This window comes from Bufo bufo, chromosome 4 (assembly GCF_905171765.1).
Source record: "Bufo bufo chromosome 4, aBufBuf1.1, whole genome shotgun sequence".
NCBI lineage: Eukaryota > Metazoa > Chordata > Amphibia > Anura > Bufonidae > Bufo > Bufo bufo.
In genome coordinates, this window is record NC_053392.1 from 557,934,545 (window position 1) to 557,957,836 (window position 23,292).

Genomic DNA, 23,292 nt, shown 5'->3' on the forward strand with positions numbered 1-23,292 from the left:
AAATAGGATTGAATGAGGAAGTGCCCTGAAGTACAATAATATATTGTTAAGGGGAGGTAGTTAATGTCTAATCTGCACAAGGGATGGACAGGTCCTGTGGGATCCATGCCTGGTTCATTTTTATGAACGTCAGCTTGTCCACATTGGCTGTAGACAGGCGGCTGCGTTTGTCTGTAATGACGCCCCCTGCCGTGCTGAATACACGTTCAGACAAAACGCTGGCCGCCGGGCAGGCCAGCACCTCCAAGGCATAAAAGGCTAGCTCTGGCCACGTGGACAATTTGGAGACCCAGAAGTTGAATGGGGCCGAACCATCAGTCAGTACGTGGAGGGGTGTGCACAGGTACTGTTCCACCATGTTATTGAAATGTTGCCTCCTGCTAACACGTTCCGTATCAGGTGGTGGTGCAGTTAGCTGTGCCGTGGTGACAAAACTTTTCCACATCTCTGCCATGCTAACCCTGCCCTCAGAGGAGCTGGCCGTGACACAGCTGCGGTGGCGACCTCTTGCTCCTCCTCTGCCTTCGCCTTGGGCTTCCACTGGTTCCCCTGTGACATTTGGGAATGCTCTCAGTAGCGCGTCTACCAACGTGCGCTTGTACTCGCGCATCTTCCTATCACGCTGCAGTGTAGGAAGTAAGGTGGGCACATTGTCTTTGTACCGGGGATCCAGCAAGGTGGCAACCCAGTAGTCCGCACACGTTAAAATGTGGGCAACTCTGCTGTCGTTGCGCAGGCACTGCAGCATGTAGTCGCTCATGTGTGCCAGGCTGCCCAGAGGTAAGGACAAGCTGTCCTCTGTGGGAGGCGTATCGTCATCGTCCTGTGTTTCCCCCCAGCCACGCACTAGTGATGGGCCCGAGCTGCGTTGGGTGCCAGCCCGCTGTGAACCTGCTTCATCCTCATCCTCCTCCACCTCCACCTCTTCCTCATCCTCGTCCTTCTCGTCCTCCAGTAGTGGGCCCTGTCTGGCCACATTTTTACCTGGCCTCTGGTGTTGCAAAAAACCTCCCTCTGAGTCACTTCGAAGAGACTGGCCTGAAAGTGCTAAAAATGACCCCTCTTCCTCCTCTTCCTCCTGGGCCACCTCCTCTTCCATCATCGCCCTAAGTGTTTTCTCAAGGAGACATAGAAGTGGTATTGTAACGCTGATAACGGCATCATCGCCACTGGCCATGTTGGTGGAGTACTCGAAACAGCGCAACAGGGCACACAGGTCTTGCATGGAGGCCCAGTCGTTGGTGGTGAAGTGGTGCTGTTCCGCAGTGCGACTAACCCGTGCGTGCTGCAGCTGAAACTCCACTATGGCCTGCTGCTGCTCGCACAGTCTGTCCAGCATGTGCAAGGTGGAGTTCCACCTGGTGGGCACGTCGCATATGAGGCGGTGAGCGGGAAGGCCGAAGTTACGCTGTAGCGCAGACAGGCGAGCAGCGGCAGGGTGTGAACGCCGGAAGCGCGAACAGACGGCCCGCACTTTATGCAGCAGCTCTGACATGTCGGGGTAGTTGTGAATGAACTTCTGCACCACCAAATTGAGCACATGCGCCAGGCAAGGGATGTGCATCAAACCGGCTAGTCCCAGAGCTGCAACGAGATTTCGCCCATTATCGTACACCACCAGGCCAGGCTTGAGGCTCATCGGCAGCAACCACTCGTCGGTCTGTTGTTCTATACCCCGCCACAACTCCTGTGCGGTGTGGGGCCTGTCCCCCAAACATATGAGTTTCAGAACGGCCTGCTGACGTTTACCCCGGGCTGTGCTGAAGTTGGTGGTGAAGGTGTGTGGCTGACTGGATGAGCAGGTGGAAGAAGAGGAGGAGGAAGCTGAGTAGGAGGAGGAGGAGACAGGAGGCAAAGAATGTTGCCCTGCGATCCTTGGCGGTGGAAGGACGTGCGCCAAACAGCTCTCCGCTTGGGGCCCAGCCGCCACTACATTTACCCAGTGTGCAGTTAGGGAGATATAGCGTCCCTGGCCGTGCTTACTGGTCCACGTATCTGTGGTTAGGTGGACCTTGCCACAGATGGCGTTGCGCAGTGCACACTTGATTTTATCGGATACTTAGTTGTGCAGGGAAGGCACGGCTCTCTTGGAGAAGTAGTGCCGGCTGGGAACAACATACTGTGGGACAGCAAGCGACATTAGCTGTTTGAAGCTGTCTGTCTCCACCAGCCTAAATGACAGCATTTCATAGGCCAGTAGTTTAGAAATGCTGGCATTGAGGGCCAGGGATCGAGGGTGGCTAGGTGGGAATTTACGCTTTCTCTCAAATGTTTGTGAGATGGAGAGCTGAACGCTGCCGTGTGACATGGTTGAGATGCTTGGTGACGCAGGTGGTGGTGTTGGTGGTACATCCCATGTTTGCTGGGCGGCAAGTGCCAACGTCCCTCCAGAGGCAAAGGAAGAGGCCGAGGTGGCGGCAGCAGCAGAAGAGGCCGAGGCGGCAGCAGCAGAAGAGGTAGCAGGGGGAGCCTGAGTGACTTCCTTGTTTTTAAGGTGTTTACTCCACTGCAGTTCATGCTTTGCATGCAGGTGCCTGGTCATGCAGGTTGTGCTAAGGTTCAGAACGTTAATGCCTCGCTTCAGGCTCTGATGGCACAGCGTGCAAACCACTCGGGTCTTGTCGTCAGCACATTGTTTGAAGAAGTGCCATGCCAGGGAACTCCTTGAAGCTGCCTTTGGGGTGCTCGGTCACAGATGGCGGCGGTCAGTAGCAGGCGGAGTCTCTTGGCGGCGGGTGTTCTGATTTTGCCCACTGCTCCCTCTTTGTCTTTTGCTACGCTGTTGGCTCGGTCTCACCACTGCCTCTTCCTCCGAACTGTAAAAGTCAGTGGCACGACCTTCATTCCATGTGGGGTCTAGGACCTCATCGTCCACTGCATCGTCTTCCACCCAGTCTTGATCCCTGACCTCCTGTTCAGTCTGCACACTGTAGAAAGACGCAGCAGTTGGCACCTGTGTTTCGTCATCATCAGAGACGTGCTGAGGTGGTATTCCCATGTCCTCATCATCAGGAAACATAAGTGGTTGTGCGTTAGTGCATTCTATCTCTTCCACCCCTGGGGAAAGGTTAGGTGGATGCCCTTGGGAAACCCTGGCAGCAGAGTCTTCAAACAGCATAAGAGACTGCTGCATAACTTGAGGCTCAGACAGTTTCCCTGATATGCATGGGGGTGATGTGACAGACTGATGTGCTTGGTTTTCATGCGCCATCTGTGCGCTTTCTGCAGAAGACTGGGTGGGAGATAATGTGAACGTGCTGGATGCACTGTCGGCCACCCAATTGACTAATGCCTGTACCTGCTCAGGCCTTACCATCCTTAGAACGTCATTGGGCCCCACCAAATATCCCTGTAAATTCTGGCGGCTACTGGGACCTGAGGTAGTTGGTACACTAGGACGTGTGGCTGTGGCAGAACAGACACGTCCTCTCCCAGCACCAGAGGGTCCACTAACACCACCACGACCATGTCCACGTCCGCGTTCGTGTCCCTTACTAGATGTTTTCCTCATTGTTACCGTTCACCACAATAAGAAAAATATTATTCGGGCCAATGTATTGAATTAAAATTCAGGCCTTTTTTTACAGACACCTAACACTGTCTGGCTATCTATTTAGGTACCGTATTACACTAATACAGGCACACCAGTAATGACAGATTTAGCTGAATATAAATGGGAGGCCTATTTTTTAGGCGCTGTGTGACAGGTATACGTTTAATCACAGAATTAGACTTGTATCTGCACTGTAGCGTGTGTGTTAAGTTTTTCAGAATGACCCTATCAGCACCTTGAATCTAATATACCCTTTTAGGGATAGATTTAAAGTAGGCCTGATACAGCAGAAACCACTAATTTTGAGAATGGCAAATTTGGGAATTGTTTTTCAACCCAGAACAAAAACGGTGCTTTTACGGTCACTAAAAATAACTTGACCAGCTAAAACAGTACTGATTTGGAGGAATATAAATGTGAGGCCTATTTTTTAGGCGCTGGGTGACAGGCTCAACTTGCCCCTGATGTAGTATATGGCCAAAAAATAACCACACTATTGATGGTTAAATGCACTTGGGTGACACAGGCTCAGCCTGCACCTGATGTAGTATATGGCCAAAAAATAACCACACTATTGATGGTTAAATGCACTTGATGAAAGCTTGACCCTGATGTAGGATATAGCAAAAAATAACCACACTATTGATGGTTAAATGCACTTGGTGGCAGCTTGTGCTGGCGCACCACAAGCCACAAAATGGCCGCCTATCACCCCAGAAAAAAGAGATATAAAAACGCTCTGGGCAGCCTAAAAAAAGTGAGCAATTGAATATCAGCACTTCAATGATCCACAGCTGTAGATCGATCACTGAATGAAATCTTTTGGAGGAGTTAATCTGCCTAATCTCGCCCTAACGTCGCAGCTGCAACCTCTCCCTACACTTGTATCAGCAGAGTGACGTGCAGCGCTACGTGACCCAAGCTTATATAGAGGCTGGGTCACATGCTGCACTGGCCAATCACAGCCATGCCAATAGTAGGCAAGGCTGTGATGGCCTCTTGGGGCAAGTAGTATGACGCTTGTTGATTGGCTGTTTTGCAGCCTTTCAAAAAGCGCAAAGAAAGCGCCGAACACCGAACCCGGACTTTTACGAAAATGTTCGGGTTCGGGTCCGTTCCACGGACACCCCAAAATTCGCTACGAACCCGAACTATACAGTTCGGGTTCGCTCATCCCTAGTTACGATCCTTTTCACCCGTTGGTATTGTGAAAAAGGAATGGCTTTCTTGGTTGCTGGGGGATGACTGCTTGTGAAGGTAAGTAGACTGTTGCGGTCAGTTTCTTTAGTGAATAGATCAGTGCATACCGTGCCATCATCGTTGCGTATCACCCATGTGTCAAGGAAGGCTATTTTGTGATGGTCAAAATGCATGGCGAACTGTAGTTCACTCCAGATGGAATTAAGATAAACTTTGAATTACGCGAGGGATCGAACGTCGCCTCGATCCCTCGCGGAATTCAACCTTTATCTTAATGCGATAGTAAATATGTTATATACATCCTTAAATGTCCCTGCGGCCTACTCTATGTAGGTGAAACCTCGATGCGGATAAAAGATAGATTAAGTAAACATAAATCCACCATCCGCACTGAGAACTTACTGCTTCCTTTACCACATGCAATATCCCAGCTGCGATTCCAAGTCATTGAAAGTGTACCACTACCCTGCCACGGTGTAGATAGAAAGAAACTGCTTCTAAAGAGAGAAGCGTATTGGATCCACCGGTTACAAACGGTGGAACCAAGAGGTCTCAATCGAGATCACAATATTTCTGGCTTTATCTAGTGTTTGATCATGTTTACACAATACTTATATTTTGATTCATGTTTTATTTTCAGCGGACTTGAATTTCTACTGCTCTACATTGACTTCTATGGTCTATGGTATCTACATTGCAGAATCTGTATCGGCCTCCATGTGGGAGGAGCTTTACATCATGACGTCAGTTCCGTTGTTGTCCTTTTAATGTATATAAGGCACAATGGTATGAGTGTATTATATAGTCTGAAGAAAGCACGAGTGTGTGCTGAAACGCGTCACTATGCTATAATAAGTGACTGAATAATAAATTGCATTGAAAATCCATCGCGAGTGCCGGTCTTCCTTCTTTGTTCTACATACAAAATGTCACAAAATAAAAAATAAAAAAACAGCATGGCAAACAAACTATTAAAATGCTTTAAACACATTGCATCTTTTTCATGATTTGTAAAGTGCAGAATAAAAAAGTACACGAGGAAAGCATTCTGGAGGATTTCCAGCTTTAACCCCATTTTTAATTAGGTCTCTAAATATGGTTCCTATAAAATAAGGATTAGACTCACCAGCCCCCTGGCACTCGGTTCCAGCACTAAGGCTACGTTCAGCGAATCGTCTGGTCCCCAGCCTGTAAACTTCTGGGTGGCGTCACATACGCCCCTGCAGCCATTCACTGGTTTCTGCAGTTGTGCGCCCCAAGTGGCGTATGACTCAGGAGTAACTTGCGGTTGAGACATCACACCATTGAATGACTGCAGTGGAGCATGTGAGCCCATCTTTCGTCTCCGCTCAAAAATCATGTTCTGAGCGGACACCGAACGAACCCCATTATAGTCTATGAGGTCTTTAGGCTCCGTTACGCTCAGTTAGGTCTTAGTTATCTGCAGAATCCGTCCTTTCCGTTTTCCTGCTCCTCAACAGAGCCGGAGAGCAGAAAGGAGAAACGGTGATGTGAAAGGAGCCTTATCTCAACATGTCCTGAGATGTGTGTCATGAAATGAAGTTATATCTAAATTGGCTAAATTGCAATAAAACATTGAGACAGCAGGTGGCGCATTGTGTTACTAGCTAAATACCTGAACTTAAGGCAAAGACCTGGTAATGGAATTACAATTGGGAAATTTGTCCGGGTTCACATCAGGTCTTTGTCTTACATTTAACATATATGAAAAACGGATGCTCTTTTTTTTACTGTGTAAAGATTACCATATATTTTGACCTGTGCCATTGTTCACTACAATTCTATATGCAGTATACTTTGATTTAGATACACTTGGTGTCATTATAAAGTGCTAGTCTAGTATTATATTTTTTATATTCAAAATAAAACACACCAACCACAGTATTATGCAGAGATCATTATATACTTTTAACAGTCCCATTACATGTTACAAATGTACATAATACAATTCAGACACATTGGGTGTCAGTATATACTGCAATTTTTGCATGACATTCAAAATACTTATTGATTATTGATTATCTGATGAGCTGTGTATCTAATCCTATCATGTGTGATACTGTCTGCAGAGCTGTGTAATTAATCCTATTATGTGTGATACTGCCTGCTAAGCTGCATATCTAATCCTATTATCTGTGATACTGCCTGTTGAGTTGTGTATCTAATCATATCATGTGTGATACTGTCTGCTGAGCGTTGTATCTAATCTAATCCTGTGTGATACTGTCTGCTGAGCTGTGTATCTAATCCTATCATGTGTGATACTGTCTGCAGAGCTGTGTAATTAATCCTATTATGTGTGATACTGCCTGCTAAGCTGCATATCTAATCCTATTATCTGTGATACTGCCTGTTGAGTTGTGTATCTAATCATATCATGTGTGATACTGTCTGCTGAGCGTTGTATCTAATCTAATCCTGTGTGATACTGTCTGCTGAGCTGTGTATCTAATCCTATCATGTGTGATACTGTCTGCAGAGTCGTGTGTCTAAGCCTATTGTGTTTAATACTGTCTGCTGAGCTGCGTATCTAATCCTATCATGTCGGCTTGACAAAGGCCCCATTGTGTGGGCTGAAACGTTGCCAGGGAATAAACGGGTCATCACCTTTCACCACAGTCGGAGTGCTGCCTTTTCTTTGGATAAACTATACTTGAGGAAAGGTTGTCCACCTTTCCATAGGATTTGCACCTGAACCTAATTGTCACTGTGCTGCTGTTGCTTTTTGTTTGTTTTTAATCCTACCATGAGTGATACTGTCTGCTGAGCTGTGTATCTAATCCTATCATGTGTGATACTGTCTGCTCAGCTATGTATCTAATCCTATCATGTGTGATACTGTCTGCTCAGCTATGTATCTAATCCTAGCATGTGTGATACTGTCTGCAGATTCGTGTATCTAATCCTATCATGTGTGATACTGTCTGCTGAGCTGTGTAACTAATCCTATCATGTGTGATACTGTCTGCAGAGTCATGTATCTAAGCTTATTGTGTGATACTGCCTGCTGAGTTGTGTATCTAATGCTATCATGTGTGATATTGTTTGCAGAGTTGTGTATCTAATCCTATTCTGTGTGATACTGTCTGCTTAGCTATGTATCTAATCCTACCACGTGTCATACTGTCTGCAGAGTGGTGTGTCTAAGCCTATTGTGTTTGATACTGTCTGCTCAGCTGTGTATCTAATCCTATCATGTGTGATACTGTCTGCTTAGCTGTGTATTTAATGCTGTCATGTGTGATATTGTTTGCAGAGTTGTGTATTTAATCCTATTCTGTGATACTGTCTGCAGAGCTGTGTATCTAATCCTATTATGTGTGATACTGTCTGCTAAGATGCCTATCTAATCCTATTATGTGTGATACTGTCTGCTAAGATGCATATCTAATCCTATTATGTGTGATACTGCCTGAGTTATGTATCTAATCATATTATAAGTGATACTATCTGCTGAGCGGTGTATCTAATCTAATCGTGTGTGATACTGTCTGCTGAGTTGCATATTTAATCCTATCATGTGTGATACTGCCCGCTGAGCTGGATATCTAATACTACCATGTGTGATACTATCTGCTGAACTGTGTATCTAATCCTACCATGTGTGATACTGTCTGCTGAGCTGTATATCTAATTCTTTCATGTGTGATACTGTCTGCTGAGTTGTGTTTCTAATTCTGTTCGGTGTGATACTGTCTGCTGAGCTGTGTATTTAATCCTATTACCGTAGGTGTGATACTGTCTATGAAGCTATTATACAAATGTGTATAGAGTGTGATACTGTCTGCTGACCTGTGTATCTAATCCTATTAGGTGTGATACTGTCCATTCATGTTGCTATTGGAAAACATAACACAAAACATTCTTAGGCCCCTTGCAGACGAGCGTGTCCGGATTAGGTCCGGATGCGTTGAGTCAGCGATCAGGAAAAATCGAGTACATACGCAATTTCAGTCAGTTTTGACTGCGATTGCGTTGCATTGCTCAGTTTTTTTCCGCACGAGTGCAATGCGTTTGGAAACGCACGTGAGAAAAAACTGATTGTGGTACCCAGTCCCGAACCCGGACTTCTTCACTTAAGTTCGGGTTTGGGTTCGGTGTTCTGTAGATTTTATTATTTTTCCTTAAAAAATGGTTATAAGGGAAAACAATAGCATTCTTAATACAGAATGCTTACTAAAATGTTGATTGAGGGGTAAAAAAATAAAAATTTAATTAACTCAACTTGTTCGCGCAGCAGGCATGTCTTCTTTCTTCTTCTTTCTTCTTCTTTCAGGACCTGCAAAAGGACCTTTGATGACTTAACATGGTGAGCGCGGTGACGTCAGCGCAGGTCCTGCTGAATGAAAATAGAAAAGCACGATTACGTCATCAAAGGTCCTTTGGCAGGTCCTGAAAGAAGAAGAAAGAAGACATGCCGGCTGCGCGAACAAACAGATGAGGTGAGTTAATTATTAATAATTTTTTTTAACCCCTCAAGCCACATTTTAGTAAGCATTCTGTATTAACAATGCTATTATTTTCCTTTATAGCCATGTTATAAGAGAAAATAATACAGGGAATACACTTTAATGGGGTTGCTCATCCCTATCATCTCCTAGCAACCATGCGTGAAAATTGCACCGCATCCACACTTGCTTGCAGATGCTTGTGATTTTCACGCATCCCCATTATTTCTATGGGGACTGCGTTGCGTGAAAAACGCAGAATATAGAACATGCTGCAATTTTTATGTAACACACAAGTGATGCGTGAAAATCCACGCTCATCTGAACAGCCCATTTAGTGAATGGGTCCAGATTTAGTGCGGGTGCAATGTATTCACCTCACGCATTGCACCCGCATGGCATTCTCACCCGTGTGAAAGGGGCCTTATTGTCTTGGGTCCCTGAGGCGATGCTTATTTTTAGAAAGAAAAAAAAAAACACTTTCCACAAAGCACTACATGCCACTGGTTTTGTCCCCTTTACATTTTTTTTTTTTTGGGCGGTTCAGACCTTCACCCAGTGGCAGACCCAGGTATGTGGACCTTTAGAAAAAATGCTTGAGTTCTCCTGATTCAGGGTTTAATTTTAATAAACTTTAATTATGGTTTTAATGCAGAAGATAACAATTGCACCATTTTCATTTACAACATTTCCCAATCTGTTGCTGTCAACTCTCAAGATGAGATCCAAAGAGCTGTCACTATCAGTGAAGCAAGCCATCATTAGGCTGAAAAAACACAACAAACCCATCAGAGAGATAGCAAAAACATTTGGCGTGGCCAAAACAACTGTTTGGAACATTCTTAAAAAGAAGGAACGCACCGGTGAGCTCAGCAACACCAAAAGACCCGGAAGACCACGAAAAACAACTGTGGTGGATGACTGAAGAATTCTTTCCCTGGAGAAGAAAACACTCTTCACAACGGTAGGTGTATGTATGTCAAAGTCAACAATCAAGAGAAGATTTCACCAGAGTGAATACAGAGGGTTCACCACAAGATGTAAACCATTGGTGAGCCTCAAAAACAGGAAGGCCAGATTAGTGTTTACCAAACGACATCGAAAAAAGCCTTCACAGTTCTGGAACAACATCCTATGGACAGATGAGACCAAGATCAACTTGTACCAGAGTGATGGGGAGAGAAGAGTATGGAGAAGGAAAGGAACTGCTCATGATCCTAAGCATACCACCTCATCAGTGAAGCATGGTAGTAGTAGTGTCATGGCGTGGGCATGTATGGCTGCAAATGGAACTGGTTCTCTTGTATTTATTGATGATGCGACTGCTGACAAAAGCAGTAGGATGAATTCTGAAGTGTTTCGGGCAATATTATCTGCTCATATTCAGCCAAATGCTTCAGAACTCATTGAACAGCGCTTCACAGTGCAGATGGACAATGACCCAAAGCATACTGCAAAAGCAACCAAAGAGTTTTTTAAGGGATAGAAGTGGAATGTTATGCAATGGCCAAGTCAATCACCTGACCTGAATCCGATTGAGCATGCATTTCACTTGCTGAAGACAAAACTTAAGGGAAAATGCCCCAAGAACAAGCAGGAACTGAAGACAGTTACAGTAGAGGCCTGGCAGAGCATCACCAGGGATGAAACCCAGCGTCTGGTGATGTCTATGCGTTCCAGACTTCAGGTTGTAATTGACTGCAAAGGATTTGCAACCAAGTATTAAAAGTGAAAGTTTAATTTATGATTATTATTCTGTACCATTACTTTTGGTCCCTTAACAAGTGGGAGGCACATATGCAAACTGTTGTAATTCCTACACCGTTCACCTGATTTGGATGTAAATACTCTCAAATTAAAACTGACAGTCTGCAGTTAAAGCACATCTTGTTTGTTTGTTTAATTTCAAATCCATTGTTGTGGGTTATAGAGCCAAAAATGTTAGAATTGTGTCGATGTCCCAATATTTATGGACCTGGCTGTACGTGGCCTGGTCCAAGACTCTGAACCTTGATGGCAGTCGGGCAAAGAGAGCTCTGCCCAGCAACTTGAAGGAGGATCATTTATCCAGATGCCGGAATAGGTTCAGGCTGGGACTAACAGAGATTGGCATTATCCGTGACACCTTGAATGCCTTGCTACGGATGCCCAGAGTCCAGCCATGGAAGAGCCATAAAGAACCACCAGCATCCGAGCAGCCATTGGGACGTTTCATTCCCTTTCCAACCGCATTTCCCTTTATAAATTTGACAGTCTGAGAAAGTTGAAAGTTATTAGATTCTGTAAGTGAACAGTTTTATTGTGTGAGAAGACATGACACAAGAATTTTTTGAAGCAAGTTTTTTTTTTTAAACAGCATTTCTGCCCTGCTACATAAGCACATGCCCATTGCAAATATAACGCATATTGTGTGGTCATACAGAATGTACTTAGATTTGTGTGATCGTTTATTGCTGGTGTTATTGTAAGTAAAAAAAATATTTCAACTAACTATCCACATGTATCTGTAGGGTTTTAGATTTTAATTGTAAAGTAAAAATATAATTGTAGGCACAATGAACACAGAAGGACAGTGGAAAAAATAATATAGCAAAAGGTATAAAAAATTTACTTTACAACCAGTAGTGTAAAATACAACTTTGGGACTGTGAGTGATTTTAACCCTTTCCCAACCTATTCTATATGGGGAGGAGCGATGGCATTAGTGTTTGCTCTTCCCAATAATATTAAGGAGATTGCTACATGTAATAGCAGCGGTCTCCTTCAATAACGAGCCACGCAACGATTCCCAAGTAATAATATCACCATAGTGCCTTCAGTATTCATAATGCCGCCCCTGCGGGTCCCCATGTAGTTCTAATGCCCTCTGCAGTTATAACTCCCCTGTACTGTGCCCTGTATTATAATGCCCCCTGAAGTGTCTCTGTGTGTGTATATATACATACATACAGGTGAAACTCGAAAAATTAGAATATCATGCAAAAGTCCATTTATTTCAGTAATGCAAATTAAAAGGAGATACATTAAAGCAACTTCAAATTAGAATTTTGTGAAAAGGTTCAATATTCTAGCATCAAAGTATCACACTCTATAGGATAGGATTAGATATATGGCTCAACAGACAGTATTACACAGGATAGGATTAGATACACGGCTCAGAAGACAGTATCACACAGGATAGGATTAGATACACAGCTCAGCAGACAGCATCACACATGATAGGAGTAGATATATGGCTCAGCAGACAGTATCACACATGATAGGATTAGATACATGGCTCAGCAGACAGTATCACACATGATAGGTTTAGATAAACAGCTCAGCAGAAAGCATCACACATGATAGGATTAGATATCAATGCCAGAAGATGCCAGTAGCACAAAGGTTAAGAAATGAAAAGCTCAGATTCTTGTCTACAAATGCTCACAGTTTAGGGAATAAGATCAATGAACTTGAGGCTATAATGGCATCTGAGAATATAGATGTAGTGGCTGTTTCTGAGACATGGTTCAAGGGGAGTAATGACTGGGATATAACAATACCAGGGTTCTCTCTATACAGGAAACACAGAGAAGGCCCTGGAGAGGTGGCCCTGTATGTGAAAGATAGCATAAAATCTAATTTGATACAAGTTAGCGAGAACAATTTAGAGTCAGTTTGGATTACCTTGCAGCTTGATAATCATATGGTAACTCGTGTAGGTGTGATATATAGACCACCTAGCAAAGTCAAAGAATTAGATGATCTACTAGTTGAGGAAATAGCTAAAATGACATTGAACGGGGAAGTTATCATTATGGGAGACTTCAATCTTCCTGATGTAAACTGGAAAACCAAAATAGCTAGTTCTGCCAGGAGTACAGATATTCTAAATTCCCTACTGGGATTATCTCTACAGCAAGTAGTTGAGGAGCCAACCCGGAAGGAGGCCATTTTAGATTTAGTATTCACAAATGGGAATTTGGTATATGATATTACTGTAGGGGAAAGCTTGGGATCTAGTGATCACCAGTCAGTGTGGTTTACTATAAGTACAGTGACTGAGTCACACCACACAAAAACAAAAGTTTTAGATTTGAGAAAAACTGACTTTTCTAAAATTAGATTAGTGGTATACGAGTCCCTATCAGATTGGAACAGTTTCATTGGAGTCCAGGAGAAATGGGACTACTTAAAAGTGGCTCTATTGAAGGCAACAGAAAATTGCATTAGGCTTGTCAGAAAAAGCAAAAAGAAGGAATAGACCACTGTGGTACTCAGCAGAAGTTGCCAAAATCATTAAAAACAAAAAGAGCATTTAGGAATTATAAAACAAAACAAAACGAGGATGACAGGCAAATTTATAAGATTAGGCAGAGAGAGGCCAAACAAGTTATAAGAGCTTCTAAAGCACAGGCAGAAGAGAAATTAGCTCAGTCAGGGAAAAAAGGCGATAAGGCATTCTTCAGATACATAAATGAAAAAAGGAAACTAAAACAAGGAATTACCAAATTAAAAACAAAAGAAGGAAGGTATATGGAAGAAGATAAAGAACTAGCTGACTGCCTCAATGAATACTTCTGTTCAGTTTTTACAAAGGAAAATGAAGGAAAAGTACCTCAGTTAGGAAAGAAGACTAATGTATCTTTTGATGCATGTGTCTTTACAGAGGAAGAGGTTCTAAGTCAGCTGTCTAAAATTAATACAAATAGGTCACAGGGGCCTGATGGGATACACCCAAAGCTATTAAAAGAGCTCAGCGGTGAACTAGCAAAACCATTAACAGATTTATTTAACCAATCACTGGCAACAGGAGTCGTCCCAGAAGATTGGGCACAACATTTGCTAATTTCCATTCACAAGAAAGGTAGTAGGGAAAAATTGGGCAACTATAGGCCAGTAAGCCTGACATCAATAGTGGGGAAATTAATGGAAACCATACTTAAGGAGAGGATTGTGGAACATCTAAAATCCCATGGATTGAAAGATAAACAGCAGGGAAATCATATCAAACTAATCTTATTGATTTTTTTGATTGGGTGACTAAAATAATAGATGGAGGAGGTGCAGTAGACATCGCTTATCTAGACTTTAGTAAGGCTTTTGATACTGTCCCACATAGAAGGCTTATCAATAAATTGTAGTCTTTGGGCTTGGACTCCCATATTGTTGAATGGATTAGGCAGTGGCTGAGGGACAGGCAACAGAGGGTTGTAGTCAATGGAGTATATTCAGATCAAGGTCTTGTTACCAGTGGGGTACCTCAGGGATCTGTTCTGGGACCCATATTGTTTAATATCTTTATCAGCGAAATTGCAGATGGCCTCGATGGTAAGGTGTGTCTTTTTGCTGATGACACAAAGATTTGTAACAGGGTTGATGTTCCTGGAGGGATACACTAAATGGAAAAGGATTTAGGAAAACTAGAGGAATGGTCAAAAATCTGGCAACTAAAATTTAATGTTGATAAGTGCAAGATAATGCACCTGGGGCATAAAACCCAAGAGCAGAATATAAAATCAGTGATACAGTCCTAACCTCAGTATCTGAGGAAAGGGATTTAGGGGTCATTATTTCAGAAGACTTAAAGGTAGGCAGACAATGTCATAGAGCAGCAGGAAATGCTAGCAGAATTCTTGGGTGTATAGGGAGAGGCATTACCAGTAGAAAGAGGGAGGTGCTCATGCCGCTCTACAGAGCACTAGTGAGACCTCATTTGGAGTATTGTGCTCAGTACTGGAGACCATATCTCCAGAAGGATATTGATACTTTGGAAAGAGTTCAGAGAAGAGCTACTAAACTGGTACATGGATTGCAGGATAAAACTTACCAGGAAAGATTAAAGGACCTTAACATGTATAGCTTGGAAGAAAGACAAGACAGAGGGAATATGATAGAAACTTTTAAATACATAAAGGGAATCAACAAGGTAAAAGAGGAGAGAATATTTAAAAGAAGAAAAACTGCTACAAGAGGACATAGTTTTAAATTAGAGGGGCAAAGGTTTAAAAGTAATATCAGGAAGTATTACTTTACTGAGAGAGTAGTGGATGCATGGAATAGCCTTCCTGCAGAAGTGGTAGCTGCAAATACAGTGAAGGAGTTTAAGCATGCATGGGATAGGCATAAGGCCATCCTTCATATAAGATAGGGCCAGGGGCTATCAATAGTATTCAGTATATTGGGCAGACTAGATGGGCCAAATGGTTCTTATCTGCCGACACATTCTATGTTTCTATGTTTCTATGATACACAACTCAGCAGGCAGTATCACACACAATAGGCTTAGATACATAACTCTGCAGGCAGTATCATGCAGAATAGGATCAGATACACAGCTCAGCAGAAATTATGACACATAACAGGATTAGATACACATCTTAGCAAAACGTATCACACATGATAGGATTAGATACTCATTTTAGCAGACAGTATCACACATTATAGGTTTAGATACACATCTCAGCAGAAAGTATCACACATGATAGGATTACATACACAGCTTAGCAGACAGTATCACACATGGCAGGATTAGATACACATCTTAGCAAATTGTATCACACATGATAGGATTAGATACACAGCTCAGCAGGCAGTATCACACATGATAAGATTAGATACACAACTCAGCAGGCAGTATCACACACAATAGGCTTATATACACGACTCTGCAGACAGTATCACACATGATAGGATTAGATACCTAGCTCAGCAGGCAGTATCACACATGAGAGGATTAGATACGCAGCTATGCAGACAGAATCACACATGAAAGGATTAGATACACATCTTAGCAAAACGTATCACACATGATAGGATTAGATACACAGCTCAGCAGGCAGTATCACACATGATAAAATTAGATCCACAACTCAGCAGGCGGTATCACACATGATATGTTTAGATAGACAGCTCAGCAGAAAGTAATACACATGATAGGTTTAGATACGCAACTCTGCAGACAGTATCACACATGCTAGGATTAGATACACAGCAGAGCAGACAGTATCACATAAGGTAGAATTACAAGGTACACGGCTCCGCAGACATTATCACACATGATATGATTAGATACACGACTCTGCAGACAGTATCACATATGATAGAATTAGATACACAGCTCAGCAGGCAGTATCACACATACTATGATTGGATACACAGCTGAGCAGACAGTATCACACATGATATGATTAGATACACAGCTAAGCAGGCAGTATCACACATGATATTTGGATTCTGGATTTAGTGTTCCTTTATTCTCATGTGTTTGACTTTTGCACATTTAATATTCTCGATAGATCTCACCAAATCTAGCTAGGTCTGCCGCTAAATATCAAAAATTTGAGGCTATCTTCTCTGCAGTTTAAGCAATAAGCTAAATGTGGAGCACTCACCGCCCAGTGGTTGTGATGTGTATTGCAGCTTTTTAGAGTTTAGTTACAATCTCGCGATATGATGTTGTTTTGCTCTCAGGACAAAATTGACACCACTTCCAGTTTGGAGATCAGGTAAGAGAAGACACATCTGTATTATACCAGCACCCGAATAATCTGAAAGAGCTCTTTCAGCCATGCCAGCGCCGGACATGCTGCCGCATACCTTCAATGTGGCAGCGTAAAGATTATTTTCCCTTAGCGCCTCACTCCTCTGTGACGTTATTTAATTAGAGATGCATCACTTATCTATACCGATCAATCCGTGAAGAGTTATAGACAAAATTACAATGACAACAATAAAAAATTTGGCTGGCTTACAGTAATTTGCATCAACTTTTACTAATATATAAAAATATTTCACATAAAATGTTCACATAAAAAACCTTTATGAGGCAAAAATAGACAGGATTGAACGTCAACTTTATATACTGTCCTTTTAAATGCGGAGCTCATGCATAAATAATAAAAATATACAAAATAGCAGCTTCCATATAATTTGTTTGTTTTAGGCATGTGATTAGTAATTTTACTTAGTATATTATTGTGTTGGCTTTGTTGCACACTCTTCTGTTGATATATTCGTAGTACGCTATGCTTCATAATTAGATTGTGTCCATATTGCGGGTTAGTTGTTATATTCGTTTGTGGTAAGATAGACATGCATACATATATGCTTAGTTAGTCCAAGATGGTCCGCAACTTGTTTCACCGTTAGACACTATTGTGTATTACTCACGGTTACAGCTGGTATGTGCGCTCCCTCAATGGCTTGTCTCCTGTACAGCCTTTTCGGCAGCACTGCTTCTCAGAGCATGTTTTCTAGCGCATGTGCAGTTTGACCGCTGGGACGCCAACCTTGTACTCGTGTTTTTGGCCAAGCTATATCTTCGTTCACACTGCACGTTCCTCTGCTGCTCACCAGACGCGTTTCGGAAACATATAGTTCCTTCCTCAGTGGTATAAAAATAGTGAATAAGACTTGGGACATGACTTTCAAATTTATAGGTCTATTTTGGGTACGACCTAATTCCTGGACTGGATTACTACTTGAAAAGTTCCATACTATAAGTGTATGTTCTTATTATGCGTTTGTTGAAGATATATGTGTTTTGCACCATAACTGCAACATTAAAACCACAATATAACACAATTCTTTATAACAAATGAACCTACATATAATCTTTTTTTTTTATATAATAAAATAAAATAGAAATAAAAATAAAATAATAGTAATAATAGTGATAGTAACTAATGATGGTAAATAGTGATGAGTAGGGATGAGCGAACCCGAACTGTATAGTTCGGGTTCGTACCGAATTTTGGGGTGTCCGTGACACGGACCCGAACCCGAACATTTTCGTAAAAGTCCGGGTTTGGTGTTCGGCGCTTTCTTGGCGCTTTTTGAAAGGCTGCAAAGCAGCCAATCAACAAGAGTCATACTACTTGCCCCAAGAGGCCATCACAGCCTTGCATACTATTGGCATGGCTGTGATTGGCCAGTGCAGCATGTGACCCAGCCTCTATATAAGCTTGGGTCACGTAGCGCTGCACGTCACTCTGGTGATTCAAGCATAGGGAGAGGTTGCAGCTGCGACGTTAGGGCGAGATTAGGCAGATTAACTCCTCCAAAAGACTTCATTCTGTGATCGATCTGCAGCTGTGGATCATTGAAGTGCTATTATTGACTTGCTCACTTTTTTAAGGCTGCCCAGAGCGTTTTTAGATCACTTTTTTTCTGGGGTGATCGGCGGCCATTTTGTGACTTGTGGTGCGCCAGCATGAGCTATCACCAAGTGTATTTAACCATCGATAGTGTGGTTATTTTGTGCTATATCCTACATCAGCTGCAGGCTGAGCCTGTGTCACCGAAGTGCATTTAACCATCAACAGTCTGGTTATTTTTTGGCCATATACTGCATCAGCTGCAGGCTGAGCCTGTTTCATCCAAGTGCATTTAACCATCAACAGTCTGATTATTTTTTGGCCATATACTACATCAGCTGCAGGCTGAGCCTGTGTCACCCAAGTGCATTTAACCATCAACAGTGTGGTTATTTTTTGGCCATATATTACATCAGGGGCAAGTTGAGCCTGTCACCCAGCGCCTAAAAAATAGACCTGACATTTCTATTCAACCAAATCTGCACAGTTTTAGCTGGTCAAGTTATTTGTAGTGATCGTCAAAGCAGACTTTTTGTTCTGGGTTGAAAAAGCATTCCCAAATTTGCCATTCTGAAAATAACTAGTTTGTGGTATTTCAGGCCTACTTGAAATCTATCCCAAAAAGAAAATCTTACATTGAAGTTATTGATAGTGTCATTCAGAAAAACATAAGACACACGCTAGCGTGCTAATAGAAGTGTCATTCTGTGATTAAACCTATAACTGTCACACAGCGCAAAAAAAAACAGGTCTCACATCTCTATTCAACCAAATCTGCACAGTTTTAGCTGGTCAAGTTATTTGTAGTGACCGTCAAAGCAGACTTTTTGTTCTGGGTTGAAAAAGCATTCCCAAATTTGCCATTCTCAAAATAACTAGTTTGTGGTATTTCAGGCCTACTTGAAATCTATCCCAAAAAGAAAATCTTACATTGAAGTTATTGATAGTGTCATTCAGAAAAACCTAAGACACACGCTAGCGTGCTGATAGAAGTGTCATTCTGTGATTAAACCTATAACTGTCACACAGCGCAAAAAAAAACAGGTCTCACATCTCTATTCAACCAAATCTGCACAGTTTTAGCTGGTCAAGTTATTTGTAGTGACCGTCAAAGCAGACTTTTTGTTCTGGGTTGAAAAAGCATTCCCAAATTTGCCATTCTCAAAATAACTAGTTTGTGGTATTTCAGGCCTACTTGAAATCTATCCCAAAAAGAAAATCTTACATTGAAGTTATTGATAGTGTCATTCAGAAAAACCTAAGACACACGCTAGCGTGCTGATAGAAGTGTCATTCTGTGATTAAACCTATAACTGTCACACAGCGCAAAAAAAAACAGGTCTCACATCTCTATTCAACCAAATCTGCACAGTTTTAGCTGGTCAAGTTATTTGTAGTGACCGTCAAAGCAGACTTTTTGTTCTGGGTTGAAAAAGCATTCCCAAATTTGCCATTCTGAAAATAACTAGTTTGTGGTATTTCAGGCCTACTTGAAATCTATCCCAAAAATAAAATCTTACATTGAAGTTATTGATAGTGTCATTCAGAAAAACCTAAGACACACGCTAGCGTGCTGATAGAAGTGTCATTCTGTGATTAAACCTATAACTGTCACACAGCGCAAAAAAAAACAGGTCTCATATCTCTATTCAACCAAATCTGCACAGTTTTAGCTGGTCAAGTTATTTATAGTGACCGTCAAAGCAGACTTTTTGTTCTGGGTTGAAAAAGCATTCCCAAATTTGCCATTCTCAAAATAACTAGTTTCTGGTATTTAAGGCCTACTTGAAATCTATCCCAAAAAGGATATCTTACATTGAAGGTACTGATAGTGTCATTCAGAAAAACCTAAGACACACGCTACCGTGCAGATAGAAGTCTGATTCTGTGATTAAACCTTAACCTGTCACACAGTGCAAAAAAAAAACAGGTCTCACATTTCTATTCAATGGTCTGCCGGGTGTTCACTCCAAGGTCATGGAAGTCACGCCTGCGGCCACCCCGTTCTCCGAGGGATATGTCCTGAAATCCAGCTGAAAGCTGCAGAACATCAGTCGGAGGTCTCTCCACTACTGGCGGGCCTCTCTGGCGCCCTCTTCCCACAAGCAAAGGCTCAGCTGGTGGCTGCTGGGGTCTTTCAATGCGTCTAGGTTCTTGAGCCTCTAGCTCCTGTCCAGGCTGTCCTTGGCTGGGCTGCCCCCTGGCACGTGCTCTTCCGCGGGCTCTGGCTCGTCCACTCATCTTCTATTCCTGAGAGGATATAAACCGCTAATAAGGTCAATCTGCCGCCTAGCAGCTCCGCCGTGGCACAATCACCTCAGAACTCGCACACTGGTGACTTTAGGTATCTTCACTGGTCACTTTGAGCAGAATGATGACATCCGAGTCACGGCACCAAATGTAACCCTCTTTTCCTTGCACCATCTGCGACACCTCCAGCTTTCACACTCACTCGGTCAACAGCAACTCCAGGCATAAACTCTAAGTGGACTCTAAGGGACGACACTCAGGTCTTCTGTGGTTTAAAGCTTTATTGAGGTGTAGTGCACTTGGCTGGAGCCTGTAATACAACAGGGAAACACTGCCACTATGTGGTATACAGCCAGGTCACCAGCCCACCTATATCATAACAGGCAGTCATTATATTACATTCCCACATACATGTTACAGGATATAACAAAGCATACAGAAAAATGAACAAGAGAAAATCATTTACAAAGATATTGCAGCAGGGTGACCTGGAATACAGCATGTCTTGCAGCCATTTTAGGAAGAACACATGTCTCTTTAACTGTACATCATCTACTCAGCCTAGCATGTGCTGCAGGGTTTAAAGGCTGCTAAAAAACATACAGTCACCTCTTTACATTCTACAGAACTATTATGGGTATATATTATAACTTTTTACAATAGATAAATGAACTTTAGCTTTAGAGAACTTAGACAGAGATCCTACCTCCTTCACAGTAAATGTCTGCACTGAGGAGACCAAACCAAGTAGCAGAATACACAGGGGGCTTTCTGGAAGAGTCCACTGTAAAGACTCTGTCTGTTAAAACTTTCCTCAGTTATCTAATAGCACATTTGAAGAGGTTTATTTAGCATGTCCTGACTCTCTGCTAACAGCTTATGAATATATGGAACTATATTTAACAAGTGATCATTGCTGCAGCTCCTGTATATTGGTATGACCCTATTGCAAACCTGCAGACTGGATATTTGGTGAAACTTCATGTGGTTCATATCGACTGTACTACACCACTGACTTGGTGCCTGGGCCTAAATGTGTGACAGTGGCCTGTTCCAGTGGTGGGTGACATGAAGCCTGATTCTCTGCTATGACATGTAGACAGATTCTGCGCTGACATAAGGCCAGATTCTCTGTTACAGGACCTCTCTCCTCTGCCTGGGCCTAAATGTGTGACAGTGGCCTGTTCCAGTGGTGGGTGACGTGAAGCCTGATTCTCTGCTATGACATGTAGACAGATTCTGCGCTGACATAAGGCCAGATTCTCTGTTACAGGACCTCTCTCCTCTGCCTGGGCCTAAATGTGTGACAGTGGCCTGTTCCAGTGGTGGGTGACGTGAAGCCTAATTCTCTGCTATGACATGAAGACAGGTTCTGCGCTGACATAAGGCCAGATTCTCTGTTACGGGACCTCTCTCCTCTGCCTGGGCCTAAATGTGTGACAGTGGCCTGTTCCAGTGGTGGGTGACGTGAAGCCTGATTCTCTGCTATGACATGTAGACAGATTCTGCGCTGACATAAGGCCAGATTCTCTGTTACAGGACCTCTCTCCTCTGCCTGGGCCTAAATGTGTGACAGTGGCCTGTTCCAGTGGTGGGTGACGTGAAGCCTAATTCTCTGCTATGACATGAAGACAGGTTCTGCGCTGACATAAGGCCAGATTCTCTGTTACGGGACCTCTCTCCTCTGCCTGGGTGCCTGGGCCTAAATGTGTGACAGTGGCCTGTTCCAGTGGTGGGTGACGTGAAGCCTGATTCTCTGCTATGACATGAAGACAGATTCTGCGCTGACATAAGGCCAGATTCTCTGTTACGGGACCTCTCTCCTCTGCCTGGGTGCCTGGGCCTAAATGTGTGACAGTGGCCTGTTACAGTGGTGGGTGACGTGAAGCATGATTCTCTGCTATGACATGAATACAGATTCTGCGCTGACATAAGGCCAGATTCTCTGTTACGGGACCTCTCTCCTCTGCCTGGGTGCCTGGGCCTAAATGTGTGACAGTGGCCTGTTCCAGTGGTGGGTGACGTGAAGCCTGATTCTCTGCTATGACATGAAGACAGATTCTGCGCTGACATAAGGCCAGATTCTCTGTTACGGGACCGCTCTCCTCTGTCTGGGTGCCTGGGCCTAAATGTGTGACAGTGGCCTGTTCCAGTGGTGGGTGACGTGAAGCCTGATTCTCTGCTATGACATGAAGACAGATTCTGAGCTGACATAAGGCCAGATTCTCTGTTACGGGACCGCTCTCCTCTGTCTGGGTGCCGGGGCCTAAATGTGTGACAGTGGCCTGTTCCAGTGGTGGGTGACGTGAAGCCTGATTCTCTGCTATGACATGAAGACAGATTCTGCGCTGACATAAGGCCAGATTCTCTGTTACGGGACCGCTCTCCTCTGTCTGGGTGCCGGGGCCTAAATGTGTGACAGTGGCCTGTTCCAGTGGTGGGTGACGTGAAGCCTGATTCTCTGCTATGACATGAAGACAGATTCTGCGCTGACATAAGGCCAGATTCTCTGTTACGGGACCTCTCTCCTCTGCCTGGGTGCCTGGGCCTAAATGTGTGACAGTGGCCTGTTCCAGTGGTGGGTGATGTGAAGCCTGATTCTCTGCTATGACATGAAGACAGATTCTGCGCTGACATAAGGCCAGATTCTCTGTTACGGGACCTCTCTCCTCTGCCTGGGTGCCTGGACCTAAATGTGTGACAGTGGCCTGTTCCAGTGGTGGGTGACGTGAAGCCTGATTCT